We start from the raw sequence: 14,931 nt of genomic DNA on the forward strand, positions 1-14,931 counted from the left end.
ATACTATAGACTCTATAGCATGTTTATTGTTTACGTTCGTGTTGGCTTTATGGCGTCCAGAATTCGAAGTCATAGTAATTATAAAAAAATGTCGAACAGTATTATTTTTAAAGGTATTTGTGCAAAAATAATAAATTCGAATAAATAAAAATATTATAAAACAAAAACATGATGAGTGAAAAAAAAATGAGGTTTCAATAGGAGTGTATAATTTATTAGGATATTAGGCATAGGTTTTTTGGGACACAAATCGGTCAGAAAAATAAAAGTTGTACTCAAAACAAGTCTGTATGAAAAGAGTTAAATATAAAGCACGCATAATATATTCGCCAGCCACTAGGTTATTATTGATTCTACAGCATGATATTATATTATTATATTATTATACGATACCGAATTTCATCACTTTCATACGAAAACGCGTAATAGATAATAATGCCTAAATAATAATTAATTTCAAACTTTATTGGTTTCCTCTGTATCATATCTACTTCAGTTTCCTATGTATAATTACAAAACATGCAAATTTAAAATATGTGAATACGCGCAGCCACACGTAACTGCCAACTTTATCCGTTTTACGGCATCAATTTTAATAATATCTGTATGCACTAAGGTGTACCCTCCTTATGGTTTATAAAAATGTACCAACAAGTAGGTACACCTTATTAAAATCTCATTAATAACCATTTATTTCATACAATCGTTTTATTTTTATAGGCTTTAACTGTATTATATTATAACTGTATAAGTTGATATACAAAAACTAGTACTTACTATTATTACTTAGTACTTACATACTATACCTACGCTTTCATGTGCCTGCTTACAAGTCTGCATAATATTAAAAAGAAATACATAAAAATCAACAACAGTTGGGCTAAGGGGATTATTTTTGATATTAAAATAATAACAAAAAAACATTTAAATTGTATTTTTTTATCTTCATATAGGACTATAATGTTTTTTTGTTATTCTTTTAATATCAAAAATAATCCCCTAAGCCCAACTGTTGTTGATTTTTATGTATTTCTTTTTAATATTATGCAGACTTATAACCACTCAGAGCAAATGTTTGTCGTAATCTTAAATAAAATAATCTAATATAGCTACAGTGGAAAATGTAGAATATTTTATACAGTTAAGACTTAATTTTATATACCTACATTAGCTTAATATACGTTTGTATAAGTATCATTTCAGTTAAAATCTAATTAATGTTGAATGCATTTACGCAGTCAAAGATTTAATTTTTTAAAATTTTTAAACGCTAGAACAACAGACAAGATATTGTTTTAAAGTATAATATATTATTTTTATTGTTACAGCATCAACTACCAGGTTATTAGCTTACAGTAATAATATTTTAAATTATAGATTATAATATATTATATATTATATATATACAATTTTTTTTATTTTTTTTTTTTATTAAAAGAAACTTTGTAAACAATTAGCTTCGACAATTATGATTATAAATATTACATATGAAAACAAGATTAACAACAAAAATAATATTACAGATAAATTAAATTTATATATACAATAGATTAAAGTATAATATTAACTATATAATAGTTACATTTTTCAGAAGCAACTCTTATATGAATATTTAAATTCATATTCGTATATAATTCTTATTGTAAATGAGATTATTTCATGAAACAATTGATTGAGATATAATTTTTCGAAGATTTTAATATTGTATTTATTTTTTAAACAATTGAAAACATTTTAATTTTCTATGAAACAAAATTAATATAATTTTCAGTAAGTAAATTGAATTATTTATTTTTAATACTTTTTTGTTTTTGTATTTTATTGGTCTTGAAATTTATACAATTTCTGCTTCGACTACTAGGTCATTAGCATATCACTATAAACATAAATTAATTATACTTATAATAAGGAACAGAGCAAAGAAATAAGAGAAAAAACAAAAAAAAATAAAAAAAAGTACAAAAGAAATAGTTAGAATTAATTTGTTTGGTATTTTATACATTGAAAGGTTGGCTAAAGTAGTTTGAGTAACTTGGTCGTTTTGAAGAATTCAATGGTTTCATTGCCAGGATTTGGGCCTAGGCTTGTTCCAATTTGATGGCTTAATTGAGATCCTCTCTTTGATGTACGTTCTGCATTCTTCAAAAATGTGTTTTATTGTGATTATTGTGCCACATGATTGACATATTGGTGGGTCACTTTTTGTCATTAGGTACTCATGGGTTAGTCTGATGTGACCGATTCTGGCCCTATTTAGTTTTTTTTCGTTTGTGGTACTAATATTTGGGTTTCTTCTCCATCGTTTGACCGTTTGTTTGACCTCGTTTAGTTTGTTGTTTTGGGTGGTCCATATATTTTGCCACAGTAAGGTGGTGTCCTGTTTTATTTGTTTTCTTATATCAGAGTATGATGAAATGTTAATGTATTGTGAGTCCGGTGAGCTGATTACTAGATTTGCTTGTTTATCTGCCTTTTCATTACCGATTATTCCTAATATGTGTCGAGGTACCCACATTATTATTAATTTTTAATACTATAAAAATATAATTATATGATTTCGAATGAAATATTCTTAACAAAGAAATGTAAACAGTCAACAGTTGACATTTTAAATGTATTATTAACGTTAATAAAATTCGTCTATAAAATATACTATAATATTATGTACCTATATAGCTTGCAAAATAAATTAATGGAAGAAAAAATGGTTAACTAAGTTACTGTCCTCCTACAGATCACACAAGTTGATTTTAATTATGTAAATCGTGAACAACGGTATAGGTTTATTGAGTGTGTCCATATTCGTAACATCGTATTTAACATTGCAGTCATTTAATGGTCATGATTACAATAATAATGCATTGCAACAATCTATACTAAGACCTAAGTGCGTATACCTACATATTACACAAATGTTTGTTGCGATTATTATTTAAAATTAATATGCAGTTTAGATGAGTCTTGAAATATTTATTCTGGAAACAGATCTTAAGTGAGAACATACATTTAAACTTTAAATATAACTTATTAACTTAAAAAATAAAAATACCACTTCTAAAAGAAAAAATTCTATAATGGATTTAATATTTTAATGCATGATGGCCAAATGATTTTTAGTGGAAAATGTAGAGAATAATATGTTTCGTATTATAAATATTTATTATACAACTATTATAGTTGTATATTATTATATGTTTTTTCAAAATGCCCAACGTATGGCCTCGTTCGTTTAAAACTAAATAATAATAATAATAGAAATTTGAATTCGCCGACGATTTAAACTTTCAAATAGGTAGTAAAACAAGCATCTACCTACCTATAGGTAGGTACTGGAATGGTGAGAAGAACTATTTATCTGTAGTTAATTAACAAGTAAATATTACAATGTGGATTACCTACTTAAGTATAAATAATGATTTATCAATATCGTATTAACATTATACATTACTAAAAAAAGCGAACCGCAAAAAATCGCGGTATCACAAAACGCCAACACAAGAGGTTTCGATGTTTTATTTGCAAAGAGGAAAAATCTTAAACAAATAAATAAAAATGAAATCGGCTAAAAAACGAAGAAGCGGCTTTGTTTAAAAATTGTTTTTCTTCGGATTTTTAGAGGCGACGACTACGCGGCGATTCCAACACAACGTTGACCCTTTCATCGTCCGATAACATTCATTCGATAAACGTGCACACTCACACTGCGCAGCGTGGAATTAGCTACTGAAGTGTTTATAATATTATCATACGTCCGTATAATATTCAGTATACATATCATGCGATATGTATGATATGAATTTCGATGTAGTAACAACCTTGGACAATTATCGTTCCATTGGGGTTCTGAGAACAAACAATACAGATTTTTGATTCTTAATTCGCAATAATTGTTTTTATGTAAAACTATGTAGTCCGAACCAGATCTGTCCTTTCTCAACTCTTTCTAATCTCATTGTGTAATAATAAACCATAAATAGTAGTGTATAATATATTACGCCACCGTCGTTTAAGTTTGATAAGGATATCGGTCTTAAACCTTCGACCGTTGACTTTTGTTTAACTGCTACCTATATTGAAGACAATTCCATAAATATTTCGCTGCCAATGTAAGAGGAACAAAGCCAATATTTGGACTACAAAATAAAATATTATTTTACTATTTCAGCTCCCGGTCATCGTGTATTATTATAGAATGGTGTTTAGATTTCTGGTATAATACTGTAATAGCACTACCATACTAAATACACCGTACATTAAATGCCATATTAGTAGACGACAACTGACAAGACGTATGAAATGTAAATAAAATTATCATCAGAAATTCACAACTATAACAGTAACACAAGTATACAACGTAGTACGTATACAAAACTATACATACACTGTATTATGGATGATAAAACTACCACGTCAGCCTAACGAACATGATAATAATTAATATCTATACTATGATAAAAAAAAATTTTTTATAGCATAATATAATATAATATTAATATGCAATATAAACGATACGTGATGTCGATCTTTCAAAGCACAACTACCACATGATTATTATCTTTTATTTTTTACGGTTTAGAGTTTTTTACTCTTCAGTATATTCTAGCTCCGACCTATTTTTCATTGGTATATTCATTGTTATATCGATTTATCAAAACATAAATACGTTTATGCTATTTAATTCTCGTCGATATTCTACGAATAAATATAAAACAGCATTTTTGCCTTGACACATTGAAATATAATATTATACCTATGGTATTATTGAATTTACATTTATACAGTAAATATTGTAATTGTAATTTTGTTTGTTTTTGAAATTAAATTACATTATGAATAAATAAATTGGAACTTGGAACCACTTTTTTAAAAACATGTTTAACAAGTGACATTAGTCATTTTAAAATATGATACCTAGTCGATTAACAAGAAAAGTTTATTGGATTTAATGCAAATTTCTGATCAACGATTACATATTTTGCTGTTAAATTAAAACAATAATCGATAATGTCCATTAAATAATTGTTTGGTTTTATATCAAAACGATTATAGATTTACACATGTAATTAGATACATCATCATTAGTTTAAAATCAATTGGTTACCTATTTAATAATCACAGGTCTAATTATACTTAGTTAATATGATCAGAACCCCAATATACAACTGATTGGTGATTTAAACATTCAATAATATAATATAATATACCTAATTACGACAAATATGGTTTAACAAAAATAGGCAACTCAATTTAAGTGATTATAGATCGTAAAGTTAGAAGTAAATGGATATATAGTTAACAAATAGTATATCTAACGCTTAAAGTTTGAAGTTTATATGGAAAAATATAAACTTACTCAGTTTATAAAAAGTTAATATACTTTTTAATAAATTAATGGCACGTGGATCACATAGAGAGTATTTTTTACCATCAGTCATCGTTGTAACATATTATGCATAGTATTATCAAAAACATAATAGAAATTTTAGGATTATTATTTATTAGGGCGGCCCCCTTTCGGCCAAAATGTACCCTTCCCTTTTCGGCCACTGTCACTTTTCGGCCAAAACTTACCGTTTACTTTTCGGCCAAAACTTATCGTTTACTTTTCAGCCACTGTTCCTTTTCGACCAGCACAGTTTTCTTTAAAATTTACAATTTTAACAACTGAACAAATTATTACATTTGTTAAATAAAAATTAATTTTTGTGCATATTTAATTATTATTATATTTTTATTCGACTGATGTATTATATTATAACATTTTATTTTATTATTTTTTCACAAAGTATTATGTAGTATTTTTTTTTTTAAATCACATTTTTTGATACAATCATAACTCATAAGTTGTTAAAATTGTAAATTTTAATGAAAACTGTGCTGGCCGAAAAGTAAACGTTAAGTTTTGGCCGAAAATTGACAGCGGCCGAAAAGAGTAGGGTAAGTGTTGGCCGAAAAGTGACACTGGTCGAAAACGGAAGGGTACATTTTGGCCGAAAACGGTGGCGCCCATTTATTACTACTATAGGTACTATAATGGTAGAATATAAACTTGTATTAGATTATTTTTTATTGTGTTAAAAATATTTAATTTAAACGTTTTAACTAATATTATTATTATTGCCTTTTGCCTACTTTTGGTATACGTTTTTATATTAAATTAATAATTTAATATTCAAAACTGAATTTTAAATCCTTTACAATATACATATTAGTTTTATATACGTATATAGGTATTATTAAAATTAAAACGATATACCTAACTATATTATTTGTGGTTTGATCATCCCACTCTTTTGAATAACCAGGCATACCTAAGTGATTATATACGTACTGTAATTTTAATAACAAGGGCGGTGGGTATTTTTTCTGTTTTATTTTTAATTCTTCATAATACATAGATAATACACGACATACATAACATAGTTATCTACAATTTAAATACAGTTATTACCAGAATATTACACCTACATGTCAAATAATTTATTACAATTGAATTTAGTCGAATGAAAATAAAAATATGATATTTTTATTAAACCTAATGGATATTTCCATATAGATTTATCCCAATTTGCCGAGCTTGAAGATGTCTTGCAGCTGTATACTTTGACAGGTTAAGTTTTGAATTTTATGTAAAAAAAAATGTTGTTGGGTAGATTCATAAACCACGCGTGTATTATAACTTATGTTAATGGAAGAGGTTTTAATAATTGTGAATGTCACATAATCGAGACACGTTCGATTACCTGCAGTTCCACCGGAAGAACTTAACTCACAACTTACCCATCACTTTAATTTTTATTAAATCGACTGTCACCGAATAAAATTCCAAGACGCTAATATTATAATATTTTACTTTTTCCGATCAAATGTATGTCGCGTGCTTCATAAATCTAAACAGGCACATTTCAAACCATATACCTACCGTTAATATATGATGAGTAATAAAATTATATTAACATATCATTATAATATAGTCGACATGGTAGGTATATAGTGTATAAGTGTTATTATAAGTATATCGATTTGGAAATTATTCCGTATACCCGTAAATTGCAATAAAATACCGCTTGTCCCGATGTCCGCATATACACAGGCGTTCGTCGTAACATTATAATAAGACACGGATTCCAACCACAATATTATATATAAACAATAAATATGTACAAGAATGCGTATATAATCAATATTTATTATACATTAAACGCGTGTACCTACTGAAAACCGAGAAAATACGCGCGAATAACTGTTCATATATGTTGCCGATATTCGGACAATAATTATCATATTATACAAAATTGCAAGCGACTATTGGTGATACGAACATATTTTATTTATTATAATAATTTTATACTACTATCTACTTATAATAGTAATAATAAAATATACGCGAGCGCCTATAATATGTTCAAGACAACGACGGCCGCATTGGTCCGATTAAGGTGTGCTATACGGGAATTCCTCCGGGTTGGCACGTAGTGATATTAATGATAATAATATAAATGTCCACCTATATTCCATATTATATTATAACTTTTATAATATTAATCACTTACTGTGTGCTGGCTAATTGAGTTTATGGTATCAGTTCGCGTGCACGGTCGTTGAAGGTTTTAGCGATGCTCGACGGCAGTATGGCGTACCTATACATATTATATGCAAATTAATAATTCTTTATTAGTGCAGTCATGCCAGAGCTTTGCAATGTGACTTGTGTGTTGGACATGGACCAAGAAAAGAAAGAAACGTCCGAGAAAAAATCAGAGTAAAAGCCTAAATGATATATATGTAATAGCATATATAGTTGCAGCCGGGGACCAGGGCAAGGCGATGTGGGGCAACGAAAATAAACAATTTACAATATTAACACCACCACCATAAAATCACACTCAGAGTGTATGAAAATAGGTCATGTTATACCGGAGTAAAGGATTGAAACTTTATTTTTTTGTTTATAGACAATTATTGCAAAACCAATGTTCGGCGCCGACCGCGACACTGCGACAGTAAGATGTTAAAATAATACATTTATGTATAAAATATTGGAAATTTTTACAATTTAAAGACTTAACATCACAATATTACATTCAGTAATAATATAATGTGTTATTATTTTGAGTAGGTATTAGGTATACCTAATATTGGTATTTTTTGGTATCCCTATATTTCTTTATAAGTTTTAAGTTAAATATTTGATCTAGAAGAATATATATATATTATAATTAATATATATTAAAATATATTTTAGGAACTGTAAAAAATATGTATCTAATATTATGATTTAGAGAATTATAAATAATATATTTATTTAGTTTGATATATTGTTTTGTATGATATTTTACTTAGCAGCGCACTTGATCATTTAATAGATACATTTTCACAGTATTGCAGAGCATACACAATAAGTAAATACCTACAAATTTCTTTACGATACAAATAAATGACAATCAATCGAAATTCCATGCAGTAAATCCAAAACTTGCCTATTTGTGTATACATTTTGAAATTAAACTCTTATCACTTGAAGCTACACATAATAAGCCAAAAATTACATAATACATCTGAAGCCACTCAATGCGCCACGGTACAGCGGTTGGAAATCCCTGAATTCTAAACCATAGGTCAACGCATTAATTTGTTTCGCTTCCGGAAATGATTAAAAAATAAATAAAAAATCAGGCCTATTTAGGATAATCTCTCATAGGGTAAATCGTCAAAAAATGTTTTCGTCACAGTACCAAAAAGTAGAAACGAGACGTAATCGATTGTCGGGTGGTGCGAACGTACAGCGTTGATCGCGTGCACACCGCGTGGGCTAACACATATACTATGAGCATAAAAGGAATCCAAAATCTACGCCTTCTACTGCGGCACAGAGCATTATTATAATGATGTTATATAGCCACAGATTTATGGAATCAACCTAAGCCATAGGACGGTAACAATATGGTAAACGAATAAGGCCAAGGAAATTATTATACGGCGACGACAATATCCGTGCAAATAACGTTAGAAATCGCTAAATTTTATATGCTGTGTGTAGGAGCTGAATGAGTCACAAAAAAAAATCAGCCGGAAAAAAAACTTATTTACTAGTTTTCAGACGATATTTTACAACGCATATATGTTATTATATGGTGATGTTATTAATGTCATTATAATAACACACACATTTGAGGATCGAGTTAACAAAATAATAATGAAAAAATAAATAAACTCCCACTTGTGTGTATTTTATACCGACGAAATTTCATAATATATAAGTGCTTTCACATACATAATCGAATCTTTAAGTATTCCAAAACTATGACATATTAGGTATAAGAAGATATAATTCTAGACATTTCTGGTGACGCACATGATGTATGTAATTCTGTAGAAAATAATTTTCATTTGATTTATAATATTAAATATATCCTGCCTATAATATAGATGACTGAGAATAATACTCATTTCGACTCGTAATATTATAATATGTTATTTATACTAACCTGACCTAACCTATGTATTTATTTTGAGTTTTTAAAAATAATTGTAATCTAGTATGTTGAAAAAATATCCTATGAAAATTAATTAACGACTGGAGATCTCTTATGTACACATTACACACACACATATTGTAGGTCATACATTACAAAACGGAAACTTTCGATATCTATTGAATTGTTTGAAATACGTATTAAATTTATAACAATTTATCTGTAGTATTGTAGCATAGTAAACATATAAATATATTGTGTATATATATTTGAAGGATAAGGTTGTGGAGTTTTCCTGTTTACTTATCGTTAACAACATCCTGGTAGTTCCTATCAGTTTGATAATAAAATAGTAATATGTTTGCTCGATAATTAGGTATCTTATGAGTAATGACGAATGACGATGGTTACTTATTTCATGTACTGTATTTTGTAGCTTTCTTCTGATTATTTATAGACTCAATAATCAAAAATGTTAAACAATTTATAGAATTTTTTTTTGTCTGTTGTTATTACCTGAAAACCGAAATATCAAGTCGCAAGTATAGGTATACCCCAAATGGTTAATTACTAGTGAAGTAGTAACATAATATTATAATATTCAAAATGCTAAAAACATAAAATAAAATTAAGAACAGATTCATAATAATTGTCACTCCTAGTTAATTAAGCATTATATCGTATAATAGTATAGGTATAGCGTCTTATAGTGAGTGATGATATTGAAAATATTGGACTATTATCATAATACGGCCGATATGGGGAGCAGTAAAAAGTTTGTGTATATTTATTTTACTTAATTTCAAATTTATTCACAAAAAAAAAAAAATGATCATTGTTTTCGATTCTTAAAATTGAAAGATCGGTCATTTAATAATAATACAAATAATTATTACTTCGAAGAAGTTTATCCCACTTAACAGTCACTTTAGTCTATCGAAAATGATGAAAATCCATCAAAGATAAATTATTAAAAAATGATGAGAATTGCATATGCCTATAAATAGTTCAACTTAAGTCAAAATTTTTTGAAAATTGCATGGTGGATAGAATATATTTATATAAACATTCGGTTAAAATTTACGTAATATTTTTAATTCTGAGCGGAGCGAGGAATGTATTGATTTTACAATGATGTTTATTTCTTTTTCTTTTTATTCTGTAAACATTTTTTCTCCCTCTAAACTTGCTAAGAAACATCAAGTATAGCATCTTTTCTGAAAGGTAATTTTTCAATTTTCGAAACGGTACTCGAAATAAAAGCGATTTAAGGAGAAAAACATGATTTCACGATTTAATTTATAATATTAAATAATTACAGACAATGTTTTCTACCAGAAATATTGGTTCAAATGAAAAATGACAAGATATCTTTTTTTTGTATTTTGGATTTTATTCCTTACGATCTAAAGTTCGCAAAATTTTAGCTATTTTTGAGCTATTTATAGATATTTTAATTTTGTGAATTTTTTTGTTGAAAATCGGTTAAAAACATTCGTAAAAACTTGAAATTTGGGTTGTTTACTTACATATATTAGCCTTACCTAGACATGATAAAATTTTCAAAACATTTGAGCTTTTTCTTTTTTTTCATTTTTATGATATTTCCTAATTATAAATTATAATTATAATTATATAAATTACCTATTTATATATAAATCGTCCTTAAGCTGTTCCTATAACACTTTGTTTATCACCATAGAAACGAATAAAATAAAATAAAAAAGATTCCCTCGTCCACGTCGTTTTTTATCGAATGCAATCATTGCATTTAAATCGAATATAGTAAAATTACACTATCCTGTCCGAGGGTCGAAGGGACGATGGACCAACATCCACCACCGAAATGCTCACTTACTTTTTAGTTTGTTTATCTCAATTATTAAGAAAAATATTGGGAATTCTTTACTTTTGACCCTCCCCCCCAAGTACCAACTAGATTCACTTTCTGATCTAATGAGGTACTGAAGTCCTCATAATATTTATTATATTTTAAACTTTTAAGAATCTAAAAATCCGTTTTTACGATACTGCAATAATTTAATAACGAGAACAAATGTATTATAGGTAGAATAATAATATAATGGATTCATTAAAAATATAGCGATTGTTAAAATATATAATAGGAAATAATGTACAATGATTGTAATAAACTATTATATATTATTAAGTGGGGCCTTCTATGGCTATAAAAACGATAAATAGTAAATAAAATATACAAAAAAAAAACTTCTTAATTGTGACTAGCTATATATATAATATTATAATTTTATAAACGGATATTAATTTAACTAGTAAATGCAAGTCAAATGTGTGTTTTATAATATAGATTTATAGTTTATACCTAATTCAATAGAAATTTCTTTTACACAGTTTTATAGACAAGTCATATTGCTGCAACTTTCAAGATTATTATGAACATTATAATAAGTAGTTACAATATTATGACTGCATATTACATATATTTTTAGTATCTACCTATATAAACTCTAGAATAGAATTCAATATAGCCTAAAATAAAATACATTAAAAATTTCAGTCGGTTTCTAACTTAAAACATTAGTCCAGATAATAATACGTAATTAAATGATATGAATCGTATTTCAATTATTTAAGGCGAATGAATAGACAGATAACACGGGACGACATCTTTGTTGTGGTGATTTGTATGCTTTTCAGTATTGTGTAAACAATAAAATTATGACGTGTCTAAACCTCTAAACTCAGAAGAAAAACTAAATAACACGAAGTCTGCGTGTATAAAACATGTTCAGCTCTGACCGGCACGAATAAATCGTTCCCTAACCCTATAGAATATAACACGAAGCCCACTCGACTTCAATTGATTTTTTCTGAATATTAACACAGCTGAAGCGGTAAAACGTTACAGCGTTTATTCCTACTCGCGAGTCTTACTTACATTAAAAACTAAGAAGTCAAAGAAATTATTTTAGAAATTATATATTTATATAATTGTTCCAATTATTGTTTTTGACATTCACTACACTTACATACTGCTATAATGTAATTAATGGATTAATGGATATAAAAATATAAATAATATTATGTATATAACGTCGATAAAATTATTCACTACGCAATATCCTTAAATAATAAGAATGTATTTATTATTTATCTATGTCACATAAATATTAAACATTATTGTATAGCTTTTCACTTTTTTTTTCTTTTTAAACAAATTAAAAAAATTATTTTAACATTATTTAGAAAAATATACACCAATCCATCATTATATCTAAAAGAGCTTTTTTATTTTTATTTTTATTAGCATTCAGTCATCGACTATGATGGCTCAAAAAAAAAAAAAAAAGAGCTTTTTAAAGAAGTAATTTTATAAAATTGTATTTTTGATCTCATTAAATTAACTATAATATGAATGTACCTATAATATATCATTTTTTTTGTAATCAACTACAAATAGCACCTTAAATGATTTAAATTGTTAATTCCAAACCTAACCTAACCAAAATATTTAAAACCATACATTTCTGATCAAAAAAGCTATTGTAGTTATACTAAAAATGATCATATATCCAAGTTTTAGATACGTATAACAAGACATCAATAATTAGGTACCATAATAATGATACCACTACATAGTATCGTCACATTTTCTTTATAATATATGACATAAATATATTATGAATTATACAATACAATAACTTGAATATTAATTTCAGCTGCAAAAATTTTTTATATAATATCATATAATATATATATTCATTTATCCGTGTATTACATAATATGATGCATTAAATAAGTATATAACAACCGACTTAATAATAGAATTGTTTGCAAAAGTAATATTCAAAACGAACCCGAGCGAAAGTGCGGCCAACTAATTTTAAACTGCCCCGCTGTCCACACGAATTTTTGCCAGCGGGCCAAGACCACGGAATAAGTTCACTAGCAGCTATGACGTCATAAGATTTTTATTATGTTCTAAATTTACGCCACAGAAATTCATAACTCATGGGGGAGGCTATGGTGAGGAGGGAAAAATTGCCAGTGACGAAAATATAATCCCGTCATCGTTTCTAAACCTGGTCGTTTATTTTTAACACGCGACTAAAAAATTCTCGCAAAGTATAAAAAAAATATTTCGAAACATGCTATTTTGTTTAAAGCTTTGGCTTAACAGCAATGCGTTTTTATACACGATATAGGTGTTTTACTGTATACGGTTGATATCGTGCTAACACACATTATCTATAAATGTATATTTATACTGCAAATGCAATTGTCCTAGTTTCAATAAGTTGAAAGAACAACGATTTCACTGCAGCAACTAAACAGGTAGATGATATGATCACTGGGCCATTTTTTATTTATTTTATATAGCCTATTTAATAATACTCCAATCTGCGTTAATAATCTTTATACATTTATTTTATTTTCATTTGTTTACCTATTGACTATTAATTTCCTGTATTGTATACAGGTAAGCATTTGTAATGTATACTATATTATTAATGAAGCGCATGATATTTAAAATGAAATATTAAATGTTGTAATATTTTATTTAACGTATCAAACGTAAGAAAGAATTTCGTTTAACATATTATATTATACAATAAAAAAAAAAAACATGACTTGTAACTACAATAGTTTTCTGCACTATAAAATAAATCAACTTGACAATCCATCTTGCATCGATGATAAGCGACCTCCATGATTTTTTTTTTTACATTTTGATAAAACCATGTTTTTGCGTTACATCCATATTTATAATGAATGTCGATTTAATTAACAGTTACAGTAAGACCAAGAACACTAACAGTGTCTTAGATCATAAATAATATAATGTGTCTAATAAAAATAATAGCTAGGAATACCTGCTACATCATTTTATACAATTTTAAAATATTAACGAGGTTCTATACGAGTTTAAATGATTCTTTTTCATTTTAATAAACTTATTCAGTAAGAATATTACTTAACAACTATTTTTAATAAAATATGGAATTATAGGAAATACGTAACTTTTAATTAAATTAGTTTGAAATGTTTTCATTAATTTATAGCCTATTATAGGTACTTACATCGTACATATTATAAATACAATTTTAAGCGTATATTAAGCATATCCCACATAATATTTTGTTATTCTATTGCGAAAATAAAAACTCATCATGTGCTGCAATAGAATAGTAACTTTACTATATTACTGGCGCATGGAAGATATTATATTTAAAAGAGTTAAATATATTACTCATGTATAAAGTTGGAGAGTGTACAAATGTATTATGATTTCGTATTATTCGTAATTGTCTCATTATTTTTTAGGGCTTAGGTGACATTTTTAAAAATAATTTTAAACGCTAATTGGTTTAAATAAAATACAGTAATTTTATTATTCTTGTGAACGTTTGTTATTCATGAATGACTAAATACATTGTACAATATTAGTAATATGTATATAGTCAATGCCATT

The sequence above is a fragment of the Diuraphis noxia genome, unplaced genomic scaffold (assembly GCF_037042655.1).
Source record: "Diuraphis noxia isolate RWA-SAM2 unplaced genomic scaffold, SU_Dnox_SAM2 contig0004, whole genome shotgun sequence".
Classification (NCBI taxonomy): Eukaryota; Metazoa; Arthropoda; class Insecta; order Hemiptera; family Aphididae; genus Diuraphis; species Diuraphis noxia.